The 15731-nt window shown below is 37.5% G+C and overlaps 1 non-coding gene across 1 annotated transcript; it reads left to right on the top strand.

Moving 5' to 3' along the window:
• The first annotated feature begins 10919 nt into the window (after positions 1-10919).
• On the top strand, positions 10920-10993 carry TRNAN-GUU. The gene has a single exon. It is a non-coding gene; the product is annotated as a tRNA-Asn (tRNA).
• The last annotated feature ends 4738 nt before the right edge of the window (positions 10994-15731 follow it).

Here is a 15731-nt window from a genome sequence, read left to right as displayed (position 1 = left end):
GATGTGTATATGATGAAATGTTATGTTAAAAGCAGTTATGTTAGGTCACTTATATTTGAATGTAAATAGCATGAATTGTATGACGTGAAACACGATAAACTATCTGGAATCATAACCTCGATAGGAATATGTATGAAATGTAAATTGAAAATGAGAATGACATGAAGCATGAAACGTGACAGGGGGGTTATGTTCATTAATGATAAATGTAGAAGTAGGGGGGACCTCATGCATTATGTGTGTTCATGCATCTGGGGGATACCCTATCCCATAACGAGGGTAGGACGTGTACATCCAATGGCAGGACAACAATCGTTATGCTTGCATAGCGCTGCCGTGACGGTTACTAGTTTTAACGGGTCCCGACATAAGGGGCTCCCAGAGTATGCCCACCGAATAAGGAAAGTGGCCCAGCGGTGTGCGAACTAGCTGGTGAGCCAATACTCGCAAGTATGGGCTGTGTGTAGAGTATATGGTACACGTTCACGATTACCCGTTAGGACAACACCGTAGGGAAAGAGAAATGAAACCAAAGATAGGTCCCATCATTTTATTGCATGTGATTGTTGCATTTATCCCTAATAGTGTGGTCACTTACTGAGTATTTCTTTAAATACTCAAGCCATGTGCTACTACATTTTTCGTACGGCTGACAACGGCATCGCAACTCTCGACCATGGCACATGCATAGGGTAATGGTACTTGTTTTCTTAGACTTAGGCTAGACTAGGTTGTTTCTAACTTAAACTCTTATTCATTTTATTTAGTCTTTTGTGGTGTCGTTTTAAAGATGTTTTCGAAACACGTAAGTCCATGGCTGTGTTTTAAGATAAAGGTTATGTTTTATGAAATTTTAATGAAGTCTTCCACATTCAATGTTTTGGTACGTATACGATAGCGACCTTAAATTAAGTAGAAAATTGTGGCATGCATATTCTAGTCACTCTAGGTCCCTAAAGAACTAGGGTCGTTACATATAATCTACACTTGAACTTTCTATAACCTTGAGAAAAATCTGTGGCAACTCGCTTAACCAAGGATTCGATTACCGCCTACAAGTAGGTTACTTATTTAGTTGCACTACATATTACTTTTCCTTTTTTGGGGATCACTAATTGTTAGTTAAGGTCATAGAGGAGGGTCAATTCCATGTGTTATGAGTTGTTGTCCTTAGTTTTCAAATCTCGTTCTAATTTTTATCAATTTTTTCTTTGTCACGTCAGTTCTATGTGTTACGAGTTTTTGTCCTTATTTTTCGAATCTTGTTCCATTTTTATCAAATTTTTTCTTTGTCAGTACGTGTCATGAAAAATGATTTTAAGCCTTGAGTCCATGTTCGTGGATTCTTGAGTCATCAACAAAATCACTGTAAAATATCGACGTCCTATTTCTAGGCTAGACCATATGCTTGATGAATTGCAGGACTCATATCTATTTACAAAGATTGATTTGAAATCTGGATAACATTAAATTAGAAGGCATATACGAGATGAATGGAAAAGAGCTTTCAAAACTAAGATTGGATTGTATGAATGACTTGTTATGCCTTCTGGGTTAACTAATGCTCCTAGTACATTTATCTTAATGAATCGCGTTTTGATAGAATATTTAAGAAAGCATGTTGTTGTACATTTTGATGATATTTTAATTTATTCAAAGACTTTGTATGAGCATGTAAAGCATGTTAAGTAACTTTTGATTATGCTTAGGAAAGAGAAGTTTATGCTCATTTTAATAAGGGTAGTTTTTGCATGGAAAAAGTTAATTTTCTTGGCTTCATAATTCGTAAAAATGGAGTAGAAGTAATTTCTTGCTCTGAAGCGGAAGGAATCCTTAATTTAAAGGAAAAGAGATTGTAGATAGGATTTTGAAACTTAACTATAGGATTTTGAAACTTACCCCTAATTTGAGCCCAAAATAGATTTTCTTGAATTTGGCTTGTTCTTGAGGTTATTTCTATTCGTTGTCTTCTATGGAAACATTATTTGGAGATGCAATTGGGATTGTCCTTACTTGACGTATTCTCGTGTATCGACGAATTGGATTGGGGGAATGATTTCTTGGCACTTTCAGCATTGTAAGAACACGTTTGAAGAGAAATGGTGTAGAATTGCTCTTGAATTTTGAAGAAATCTCAGAGAAGAAGACCCAAAATATAAAAGCTTATTGCCTAACTATTGGGAGCTCGATTGTTGTTCCAAACTATTGCCTAAACTTTCAACTTTAGCGGGGAAGCTTAAACCGACATTGAAGAGCTTCAGAATCACTATGATTTTGAGATTGAACTTTCTGAATAATCCGTAAAAAAATATCTCCACTAGTAAGAGGACACATACTTTTATCCCTTTTTATTCAGGGTTCTTATAACCAACTACTCTAGTTTTCTATTAAACAATATCGTCACACATACATGACATTACTGCTATGCATGAAATAATTCATTTACAACATTTCATAAACGGTGCTATGGACTTTAATGTTCATAATGAACTCATTAAAACAATATTGTTATGAACAACATAATGGAAAACAGATAACATGAATGCAACTACCCTAACTTTGGTTTCTTGGCCTTGAAGGCAACGTTGTCATCCGTAAATGGGTATCTTACCTTTACTTTAAAATAAGAGTAGCATGTGGTTTGAGTACTTTAATAAATACTCAGTAAGTAATCCCACTATTAGGGTCGAAATATGAATCACGTGTAATACAGTGGGACCTATCCTTTCATAAATACATTATGGCATGGGCTTGGGCTTTGCTTTTCAGTCCGAGCAGAGTTGAATATGTTGTACTTCCCTACACACGACTCATGAATGTGCACATTGACCACCAGGTGGGTTGGTATAAGAGTACTCTATGGGTTTGCCTCATCGAGCTTGTGCACACTCACACTACCAAATACCATGAAGGGAAAAGACCAGCATAATATCATAAGGAACATAAATATTATAAGGTATGTGTTTGTACTAATCATAATGGGGAAGTATCTCGATGCACCTCCCATATAAAATGCATGAGATCCCTAACATTAAAACACGACATAACGTTCCTATGAGACATACATACTTGATTCTTGTCATATTGTTCATGATTAACAATACATGGTTTTTCTAATGTTTCATAGGCATAGGGTGTACGAAACATAATATAGAAGTATCTTGATGCACGTGGTATACAAAATGCATGAGGTCCCATAACATCAATGCATGACATATATTCATGGTGCTAGTCATACCTCAAATCTATTCCTAGCATAGTGTTCCTATAAGATATAAATACTTGATTCATTTCATATTTTTAATAATTAACAATACATGATTTTCTAATGTCTCGTAGTCCTAGAATAGTGTATATGATATCATAGCGTAACTTGTATGCAACATATCGTATATCATATCATCTACATAACATAGTATATGTCATACAATTATAAAACACGATATGTGTAACGGCCACAGGTAGCGATGTCCATTCCCCGTCATCATCCCCACCATCTACTTGATTCTCCATTTCCATGAAATTCTCTATTTATTTGTGTGCGGATCAAGGTAGGGGATTCATGGAAAGGAAGTGGCAGGGATCAGATTCCCATGGATAATTTTAGTGGTATTTAAATTCAAGAGTCAGTATTGGAGGGTAAGGCCGAGTTTTGAAGATGAAAGGCCAAGAATCTTGAATAATGACTTTTTAAGGGTTAGGGACAGTGGCATTGTTATGTCTATATTTAGTTTTAGAAAACCTTATAAATACAATTGTTATTACTATCGTGGTAAAGTAGAGTAGAGTAAAAAAAGAAAAGTAACAGAGAAGAAATAGAAGGTTTTTTCACAGTGTTCTTTGTCTCCTTCTAACGTTAGTATGTGTGAAACTTATTTCACAAATTTATGAGTTTTCGTTAACAAAATTATATCAAGTCAATGGCGAATGTGGGTCAAATTCCGCTACCGTGACTAGTGAAGACAAACTACGGGAATTGAAGCATTCATATGAAAGCTTTTCTTGGTTCTCAAGATGCATGGGAGGTGGTCGAAGAAGGGTTAGAAGAACCAAAAGATACCACGAGTTATACAGCGGCACAAAACAAGACGTTAAAAGAGGTGCGATCAAAAGATAAGGCGACACTATACATGTTGTTCCGAGCCGTTGACGAGTCGGGCTTTGAGAAGCTTGCCAATGCAACTACTTCAAAAGAAGCGTCAGAAACTTTAGGAAAAGTGTTCAAAGGAATCGATCGAGTCAAGCAAGTGCGTCTCCAAACTCTTTGTGGCAAGTTGGAGAGCATGAGATGAAGGAGTCAGAAAGTGTATCTGACTACATCACGCATGTACAAACTCTGGTTAACCAACTCAACCGAAATGGAGAAATGTTAGCTGAGACTCGAGTTTTGGAGAAGATTTTAAGGTCATTAACCAACAACTTTGAGAATGTTGTATGCGCGATAGAAGAGTTAAAGGACCTAGCAACATTCACAGTCGACGAGCTAGCCGATTTTCTTGAGGAACACGAGAAACGTAAGAAGAAGAAGGAGGAAACACTAGATCAAACACTTCAAACCAAGGCGTCAATCAAAGATTAAAAGGTACTCTACTCTCAAAATTTTGAAGGTAGAGGTTTTGACAGTGAAAGTAGTAAAAATGGTCATGGTGCTCAAGGAAGTAGTCATGAAGGATAATATAAGAAGAAGGGACAGCCGAGCCAAGCAAATTGGCATGGATAAGGACGCAATCGAGGAAGAGGCGGCCGATTAATTTACTCCAACATTCAGTGCTACAAATTTCACAAATATGCACTATGCAAATTATTATAACTCCGACAAATGTTACAATTGTGGTAGAGGGGCATTTTGTAAAAGATTGTTGAGCCGATAAAAAGGTTGAAGAAACAATCAACCTAGTCTTGGTGACGCAACAAACGAAGGTCTTAGGTCTTTTCTTGATGGCTCAAAATGAAGATTTGAAAGCGTAAGAACACGGCGGAGAAAAAGACGATGGCAGTAGATATGAGGCGGTGAAAATCGTTGGAAACGAGGGGATACACAACGACTTCGGCAAAATCGCAATATTGGAGATGAGAAAATCGAAGAAGGAATCTGGATTGAACACGCAATCGGCGAACAAGCCAAAGAAACTTCCAGATCATCAGAAGGAGAATAAAGATTTAGAGCAACAACCAAAATCTGTCGTGGATAAATCTATGGAGAAGTCTTAGTTGCAGACATTGAAATTCCTGAACGAGCGCATTTTGAAGGAGAGAGTAGAGATTGAAAAAGAAAAGAAAGCTTTTAGAATTTGAGATTGAAAGCTTAGAGAAGTAAGGGCTGAGCTGAGTGAGAGTTCTTTCTATCTCAAACAGGAGAAGAATGAGAATGGGAAAGTAATTTCTAAGCTTGCGAAAAGAATTGAAGAAGTATGGAGAAAGAGAGGAATGCTACTGATAAGTCATGGGTTCAAAACCAAGGTGCATGCTGAAAAGTGAAATTCTTTACATTGAAGCGTGGCACCATACGGATCGAGTTGAACATCCTTCTAGTCAAACTTGGTTAGACGTGGGCGTTGGTCGGAAGAGCTATCGCGTGTCGAATATCAAGTGGAGCCGAGTCACTTTACAACAAGCCTGACGCGTTATTCCACCTAATCGTCAATACGTGTCCCTCAGGCTGTTTGATATGCTTTCCCTCCCGCAAGTTGACACATGACACGCTTTCCCTCCCGCAAGATGAAACGTGGCCGCTTTCCCTCCCGCAAGTTGACACGTGACAGCTTTCCCTCCCGCAAGTTGACACGTGACACGCTTTCCCTCCCGCAAGTTGACACGTGGCTGCTTTCCCTCCCGCAAGTTGACACGTGGCTTGCTATCTATCTGACGTGCTTTCCATCCCACAAGTTAACACGTGGAAAATTTTCTCTCTTGACAATGCGCCTGATGCGTTATTCCACCCAATCGTCAATACGTGTCTCTCAGGCTGTCTGACACGCTTTCCCTCCCGCAAGTTGACACGTGGCTTGCCGGCTGTCTGACGCGCTTTCCTTCCCACAAGTTGACACATGGCTTGTCGAAAAATTTTCTCTCATGAGAGTTGCAATACTGAATCTGGCCTTCAAAGTGAGTTCATTAACCTCCTTGTTCGTGAAAAGACTCTGAGAAATCCAAGAATTTCGTCTTTCTTAAAAGAACATATCGAACGGCCAAAATAAGTTCATTTATTTCCTTCTTGTTCCTGAAAGTACTCTCAGAAATCCTCGAATTTCATCCTTCATTGAAGAACATATCGAACGACTCAGATCTAAAGAAAATTTTTGAATGACCGTATCATCGGTTTAAAGTTCGCAATGTTGTCACCCCATATCATGAAAAGATATTAAGAATTAATAAAACTTGGCCTATGTACTTGTCCAACCTACGACCTTCACGTTTTTAACACTACAAACTTACAACTGAGCTAATTGGGCATAAATTTTACAAACTTACAACTGAGCTAATTGGGCATAAATTTTATGCACATTATAGATCATTAGTTTCTGATCCAGCCAATCAAGTTTCATTTACATAACTTTATGCATAATAAACTTAAAAAAGTCATTATCTTCTAAAGTCCGTAGTGTTTTAACTCGTATAATGAAAAGATATAATTAAAAATAAGGGAAATTGGCCCCATGCAAGTGTCGAACCTACAACCTTTGCATTATTTGCACAACGCTCTAACCAACTAAGCTAATAAGCCATAGATTTTCTTGCTTGACAATGCGCCTGACTTGTTATTCCACCCAATTGTCAATACGTGTCCCTCAGGCTATCTGACACGCTTTCCCTTCCGCAAGTTGACACGTGGCTCACCGGCTTTCTCACGCGCTTTCCTTCCCACAAGTTGACACATGGCTTGCTGTAAAATTTTCTCTCATGAGAGTCGCAATACAGAATCTGGCCTTCAAAGTGAGTTCATTTACCTCCTTGTTCATGAAAAGACTGAGAAATACTCGAATTTCATCCTTCATTGAAGAACATATCATGAGAGTCGCAATACTGAATCTGGCCTTCAAAGTGAGTTCATTTACCTCTCATCCTTCATTGAAGAACATATCTTGAGAGTCGCAATACTGAATCTGGCCTTCAAAGTGTGTTCATTTACCTCCTGCCTTCAAAGTGAGTTCATTTACCTCTCATCCTTCATTGAAGAACATATCATGAGAGTCGCAATACTGAATCTGGCCTTCAAAGTGAGTTCATTTACCTCCTTGTTCGTGAAAAGACTGAGAAATACTCGAATTTCATCCTTCATTGAAGAACATATCGAACGACTCAGATCTAAAGAAAAATTGTGAACAGTCGTATCATTGATTTAAAGTTCGTACTGTTGTAACCCTGTATCATGTAAAGATATTATTAAGAATTAATAAAACTTGGCCTATGTAATTTTCGAACCTACGACCTCCACCTTTTTAACATGACAATCTTACAACTGAGCTAATTGGGCATAGATTTTATGCACATTATAGATCGTTAGCTCCTAATCTGGCCAATCAAGTTTCGTTTACATAACTTTATGCATAATAAACTTAAAAAAGTCATTATCTTCTAAATTTCGTAATGTTTTAACTCGTATAATGAAAAGATATAATTTCCCATGCAGGGGGGGTTAAACCTGCTACCTTCACGTTATTAGCACGACACTCTAACCAACTGAGCTAATAGGCCATAGATTTTCTGGCCTGACAATGCACCTAACGTGTTATTCCACCCAATCGTCAATACGTGTCCCTCAGGCTGTCTAACACACTTTCCCTCCCGCAAGTTGACACGTGGCTTGCCGGCTGTCTCACGCGCTTTCCTTCCCACAAGGACATTGAAACGACGTGACCGAGGAAGAACAGAATGTTGGATTGGGTAAGGAAGACAGAACGTTGGATTTTTGAACCCTCTCAGATCTGAGTGTTTACGCCCTTACGAACCAAACAAACACCATAAACGAGATTAGGGGGAGGAGGAGACTAAAAAATGGAGGAAAAAGGACATTGAAACGACGTGACCAAGGAGAGAGAGTCGCCGAAATATTCTCTAGTAATCGGGGTGAGGGAAACGAAGTCTGACACGAGATCCGACTCACGACCCAAAACCCACAGGAAACCCTAACCGATGTGAGGGGTGGAGAAGATGAAGTCCACCTGGTCGGACCAAAACTCGAATACCCGCAACCTCATTATAGCCAAGCAACCCCATACCTAGTTTGCTCCAGTAACCTAAAATACAAAGCTTCGACCAAACAATGCAATCAGATACCAACTAGCAACCAGTCAAGTAGTCTAGTTCCTTTGTGCTTGGCCCAAAAACCCAAATTCAAACAAAAAATACACAGAACACGGTCTAACCCATGATCCACTACACCAACTTGTGTGCCCACATGAACATAAAAGACCCATGCCTCGATCCACTTTGCGACTTGCTCATGTGTCAATGTCCCTCAATGACAGGGTCACTACTGCATACACCGGCCCCTTCGGCTTAGCTTCTCGAAATTTTAGGTTAAAAAACGACATATTTGGCTTGATTTGACATTTTTAACATGAACCTTTACATTTTTTACCTTTTCGAAGCTGATTTTTTTTAACATAGGTAATTATGAATCAATTAATAGATGTCCTAGTGGACAGTTTCAGTTATATCAAGGACGCCAGTGTATTCCAGGCTCACAAATCATCATTTGCTATGCACTCGTAGTATAGAAAATCAGAGTGTCCTTGAGATTCAGGCGTAAGGGTAAACTTGTACAATACTAACTTTTGTAGAAGCTTGGAAGCCATTTTAAATCTCTAGTGAGTTCAATTAATTTCAATAATGATAAGCTATTGTATTTTTATTTTACCTTTATTTGAGTTGTCAGAAGTGGGATTTGACCCACACCCTCTACCTATTCTTTATAAAAAAAGAATAGCACTTTATAAAACAAAACCTTTCTAAGTTATAAAAGTTGGATTTCAACCGAACGACTCACGAGGACCAAAACTTGAGTCCTAAAGCCTTCAACCACTCAACCATCTTAACTATTTATTATGAGACCTAACATTGGTTGAAGAGTGGAATGAAGCAATTCTTATAAGGGTGTGAAAACCTCTCTCTTAAAGATGCGTTTTAAAACTTTTAAATTTACACGATACGTAACATGCCAAAACAAACAATATCTGCTAGCAATTGGAGAGGGACACAAAACATTAACTATAAGGTTGTGGATATCTCTCCCTAGTAGACATATTTTAAAATCGTGAGGCTGATGGTGATACGTAATTAGCCAATGTAGACAATATCAGAGGTGGGCTTGGTTTGTAACAAATTGTATTAGAGTTAGTTATTGGGTGGTGTGCCAACGAGGTTGCTGGGAACACAAGGAGGTGGATTGTGAGATCCCACGTCGGTTGTGGAGGGGATGAAATTTTTTTTATAAGCATGTGGAAATCTCTTACTATTAGATGTGTTTTAAAACTGTGAGGTTGTCAACGATATGTAATGAGTCAAAGTAGACAATATCTAGGCTAATACTCATAATTTGTTTGAATAGTTCAGTTGGTTAGAGCATATGATTGTTAACCATAAGGTTCGAGGTTCATCTCTCTTTTTATCAATGGGAATGAATCATTCCATTTTAGTATGTGGAAAAATTTAACCCTCCAACCAAAGTGGACAATGTCATATAATTATGTAGGTTCGTGATTCCTAACATTGTTATAGTCTTAATTTAACATTCTTAATAATAATATTGTGTTCTTTTTAGGGGTCATCAATACAAAAACATAATGTAAAAAATATTTTAGCATAAAGCAGTTACATCATGCATGTTCTAGTGACTCTAGGCCCCTAGAAAACTAGGGTCGTTACATATAATCTACACCTGAACATTATATAACCTAAAGAAAAACCCGTGGCATTTGTCTCGATCAAGGACTCGATTACCGCCTACAAGTAGGTTACTTATTTAGTTGCACTAGATATTACTTTTCCTTTTTGGGTGATCACTAATGGTTAGTTAAGGTCACAAAGCAGGGTCGTCCCGAGCCATCAGTTCTATATGTACAAGTTGTTGTCCTTATTTTTCGAATCTCGTTCCAATTTTTATCAAATTTTTCTTTGTCACGTCAGTTCTATGTGTTACAAATTATTGTCCTTAGTTTTCGAAACTCCTTTCAATTTTTATGAAATTTTTTCTTTGTTAGGATGTGTCATGAATAATGATTTGAAGTTTTAGAAAGTTCAGTTATTATAGCTGTGCTTTGAAGTCTTTAAAATTGAGTTCTTACAGTTCTTATATGCTTGAAAAATCATGTCGTGACAATTTTAAATCTCCAGTGAGTTCAATTGATTTCAAAAAATGATATGCTATTGTATTTTTATTTTACCTTTATTTGAGTTGTCAGAAGTGGGATTTGAACCCATGCCCTCTAATCCCGCATTGGTTTGAGAGGAGAATGAAAGAATAACTTATAAGTGTCTGTAAACATCTCTAGTAGCGTGTTTTAAAACTGTGATTCTGACGACGATTTGTTACGGTAAAAAATGGACAATATTTTTTAGTGTTTGGAAATGGGAACGAAGCATTCCTTAGAAGAGTGTGGAAACCTCTCCCTAGTAGACTCATTTTAGAATTGTGAGGCTGATGATGATACGTAATGGGCAAAATCGGACAATATTTGTTAGCGGTGGGTTTGGGCTATTGCGAAAGCTATCAAAGCAAGTCACCAAACGTTGTGCCAGCAAGAACGTTGGGCCCCCAAGGAGAGTGTATTGTGAGATCCAACATTGGTTGGAGAGGGAATGAAACATTCCTTATAAGGATGTGGTGGGCTTGAGCTATTATAAAGAATTAGCTGAAATAGCTCAGTTGGTTAGAGCGTGTGGCTGTTAACCACAAGGTCGGAGGTTCAAACCCTCCTTCTAGAATAGCTCAGTTGGTTAGAGCGTGTGGCTGTTAACCACAAGGTCGGAGGTTCAAACCCTCCTTCTAGTGATGGTAATAAGGTTAGAGCGTGTGGCTGTTAACCACAAGGTCGGAGGTTCAAACCCTCCTTCTAGTGATGGTAATAAGTCTACCTACTCTAAATGAATTTAAAGGTAAAGATTGGTTATATATTTGCTTATTATGTTTATGACTTGTTAGGATGTTACATGATTGTACTTATGATATTGTATACCCCACAATGCTATGTGAAGGGACCAATAGTGTGAGTGTATGCTAGTTGAAGCCCAGGTCAATGGGTAGGTATGCGAGCTCGCATGGGAGCAAATGTGTGTGTATGTAAGTCATGAATAGAGAAGTATGCACATCAAATTCTACCCGGACATGAATATGAGACCAAGGCCATGAAATGATATTTTATGATAACCATGATTTCATGATGACGACCATGGGATCCAACGTACACAACACTAGTGAGATAGAGGGGTAGGATCAAACGTACAAAGATGGTTAACATCATGAGAAAGAAGGAGAAGAAACAAGATGTAGACAACGAGTTTTGATACGGAGGAATGAAGAAAGGAAAATGCATGGAAACGAGTGGAGAAGACGAAGTCCACCTGCTCGGACCCAAACTCGAATACCCGCAACCTCATTCCAGTCAAGCAACCCCATACCCAGTTTGGTCTAGTAACTAGATACCCACCAACAATCAGTCTAGTAGTCTAGTTCCTATGTGCTTTGCCCAAAACCCACATTCAAGCCAAAATACACAGAACACAGCCCAACCCACGGATCCACTACACAGACCTGTGCGCCCACATGAACATTCAAGACCTGCGCCTCGAACCACTTTGCAACCTGCTCATATGTCATTGTCCCTCAGCGATAGGGTCACTGTTGCATACACCGGCTCCTTCGGCTCGGGATCTCGGAGTCCTAGGCTAAAAAATGGCGTATTATGCTCGGTTTGACATTTTGACACCGACCTTTATGTTTTTTGCCCTTCCGAAGCTTATTTTTACTTTAATAGAAATATTTAAGGTCAGTATAACGACTTATTTCTGAAGTTCAAGTTAAATTAAATTAGAAATGTAAATTACTAACGAAGCGAGATGGACGTTTTAATAGGAAACAACAACTGACAACACTTGGAGTAACTTCGAGAGACAAAATTCACGCTCGCATGTGTGAGTCATGTGTAGGGATGTACTACACGTCCAATTTTTCCAGACTAGAGGCCACCCCTATGATATTTTTAACAATAGGTTCCTAAGATCATTAGTTGCATGTGTTTGCATTCCCTAGCCTCAATAGTGGAGTCACTTATGAGTATTTCTTAAAATACTCAAGCCTTGTGCTACTTCTATTTCAGGTAAGGGCAAGACGCCCCTATATAGCTGACGTCGACATCAAAAATAGAGATAATGACATGTGCATAGAATAGTAGTATTTTATTTTCTTAGGCATAGGTTAGTATAGGGCATTTTTACTTTGATGTTTTAATTGTTTTAGAAAGATGCTTTCAAATGAGTAAGTCCATGACACTATTTTAAGATGAAGTTTAAATGCTTAATTTCGTATAAGAGCATAGGATATGATGACGGTGGCAACTTTAGGCTAATAGAAATCTAGGGTCGTTACCGTTGGTATCAGAGCTTTAGGTTATAGATTCAGTAGACTTACCTACGAGATAGGCTTGGCACGTTCCAAGGTTTTACCATCGATGTCCTGTCACCGTCACGTATGTCTTGTATAATATAAGAAAAAGAAATGCCTTTAATTGCATGTACTTTTTTTGTTTACTAATATTGAATGTAATTTAGTATCAAATATGTTGAGCTCTAACTATATGATTTATGGTAGCATTATGCTCCACCTAATTGTATTTTTATGAATATGTCATGTTTGCAAAATTATATGTTGTGAATATATGTGATATGATGCAATTTATGTTAGAGAGATATAGACTTAAGAAAAATTATATATTGGTTTTAGAATCATGCCACGGAAAGGGCACGGGAGAGGAGAACGAGGATGGAGACGACCCTGTATTAGAGTTAGAGGAAGAGGTGGAGGTGAAGATATCCCTCCTCGTGAAGGTTTAGTGACTAGAACGGACGCACCTTAAGTTGTGCTACCTTAGGCTATGGACCTCCAATAGCACTGATAGATGAAATAAATCTCACTACAAACCTGATGTGAGAATCGTTTCCGGCACTACGATCATGCTCACTCGACAAGCCAATAGGGTGTGAAAAAGGGAATGAAACCAACAAGCCAATAGGCCATCCTAACTGCTTAATGTTATACATAAGAATTACTATTTCCATTGGTGTGATTCCTTTTAGGGAACCATAAGTAAAACAGCTAAAACTTATTTTTGAACGTGGACAATATCATACTATTATGGAGGTTCGTGGTTTCTAATCATCAAGCATTCTCGATGAGATTTCATAGGTAATATTATCTATCATTTTCTATTGAATCAAAACCCTTGAATTGAGTTATAATGTTATAGTAATTTTCCTTTTCTATTAAATCAAAACCCTTCAAGTGAATTATAATTTTCTAGTTCATTTTTCGGGTATCTTTGAGTTTTCTATCATTGTTACTTAGTCTTAATCGAGCATTCTTGATGAGACTTCATAGGTAATATTATCGTCCAACCTTTTATGTTGGATGAAAACCCTTGAATTGAGTGATAATGTTTTAATAATTTTCAGGGGTAGCTTCCGATCGTTGAAATAAAATGTAATTGCAACTTTGAGCCGAGTTTTTTTTAGGTATCCCTTTTAAGGTGTTTGATGTATATTGACAGTACCTATATTGCTCTCTGAGTGTTAAACCTAAATTGAACCTAAGACTGAGTACCTTATTCTGGGGACACTATGGATGCGGCCCACTTTTGTATATGATATAAACAATGTGATCACTAAATTTTACATGTGAAGACATGTGAGTGGGGGCATCCTATGCAATGAGTATTGCATAAGATCGGACCATGAAGAAAACCACTCTCACTTTATAATGTCGTTTACTTTTGACACTGATTTTTTCATTCGATGACATAGGTAACTCAATCTTAATCCTGAGCTAACTATGAACTCCTATTTATTCAAAATTATCCTTAGATTTGCATGGGTGAGAGTGGCCTGAGTTAGCCGACTCAATAAGCCTCTCATTTTAGGAGTAAGACTGGGTGAATAGCTGGGGACATAGGGTGTATGATGGAATTCACTCCTACCAGCTTTTAGGAATAGTAAAGAGGTTCTTCTAAGTACTGACTCCAAGTCTTGAACAAGGGGACCCACCCTCTCATTGGCCCGAAAGGGATTAGGTTTGGTGGTTGAACCACAAACCAATTGTTCATTAGAGGATCAGTGGGACGTAAGGAACAAAAAGTAACTTTAGGAGTAAACGGTAAATTGACCTAGCTCTAGTTACGAACAATCTGTGAAGGATCGACTGACTAATCATGGTTATATCAAATGGACAAAAATATATCTATAGTGAGGGGAGTGCAACAATTAGGCTTCAATAGAGTGTCTTAGTGAATAAATGCTGGTTAATAAGGTTAATGAGATTAGCCAGTCAATCTCGGATCGTTGGAGCCCATGATCTGTAGGTCCATTAGGTCCCTCTGCTAGCTCATATCGAACTAAACCTTAAAACAGTGTGACGAGTGAGTTCGGAGTGTTCGAATTCAAATTAGGGAATACACGCTAAATATACACGATATATTTAACCTCATTTTATTTTGGTTATGAATTGAACAAAAAGAGAGAATTGGGGATATTTAAATAATATTTAAATATTTTAATTATGAATAGTGATTGATAATCAATATGTGCCGGAATTGACTGGAATTGACATTTTATTTAATGTTAAATATTAATTAAATTATTTAATTAATCATTTAATATTATGTTGATTTGAAATTAATTATTTAAATTAATTGTTGAATTAAAATGAAGAAAGTCAAAATGTTGACTTCATTTAATGGAAAAATCCATGTTTGAGTTAGTAGAATTTTGAAGTATCAAAATTTGGTTTAACCAAACTTGCTTGTAAAATAAACCCCACAAATTTTAGTGGAATTTTAAGTGTCAAAATTTGGTAATCTCAAATTTGCATGAACATGCAAATATGACTCTATAAATAGGGTGATCAAGGTACATGAAAATTCTTCTTGAAAAACTTTGAGAAAATCTCTAAAAACTCTCTTTTTACCTATACTAAATTTCTATCAAGTTCCATCACTCACCGGATTCCACAATCCTATTCTAAGGTCGGAGAATAGTAGGGAAGACACTAGTGGTGGTTCGAAACCGTTCGTGAGGAAAAAGAAATTTGAACTACAAAAGGTTAGTATTCAAACTCATTGAGTTTTAATGCTTTTGAACATGCTAGCTAATTTACTATAATTGATGCACATAGAGTGCCTAAGATCCAAATTGCTTCCGCGTGTTAAAATAACACCATCAAAATGAACTAAACTAACATAATTTATGAACAAAGAAAACAAAAAGGTATTTGAAAAGAGAGAAAACCTAAAAAGTAGCAAATTCCCGAATATGGATGCCATTCACCACGAGAAAAACACAAAAAAATTGAAGAAATGGGGAAGAAGAAATATAAGGGAGATGGGGGGCTTTGGAGGCTTCAAAGGATGACTATGGTGGGCAAAAATATCTCTAGATGGACTAAATTTTGTCACGTAGCATACATTGGCTAACAAAATAAGCAAGCGTCGGAAAATCTATCAATGCTTTTCGATGCTTGTCAA

This window comes from Cucurbita maxima, unplaced genomic scaffold (genome assembly GCF_002738345.1).
Source record: "Cucurbita maxima cultivar Rimu unplaced genomic scaffold, Cmax_1.0 Cma_Scf00087, whole genome shotgun sequence".
Lineage (NCBI taxonomy): Eukaryota > Viridiplantae > Streptophyta > Magnoliopsida > Cucurbitales > Cucurbitaceae > Cucurbita > Cucurbita maxima.
Note: the sequence above shows the minus strand (reverse complement) of the source record. Positions and strands in the feature narration are given on the sequence as shown.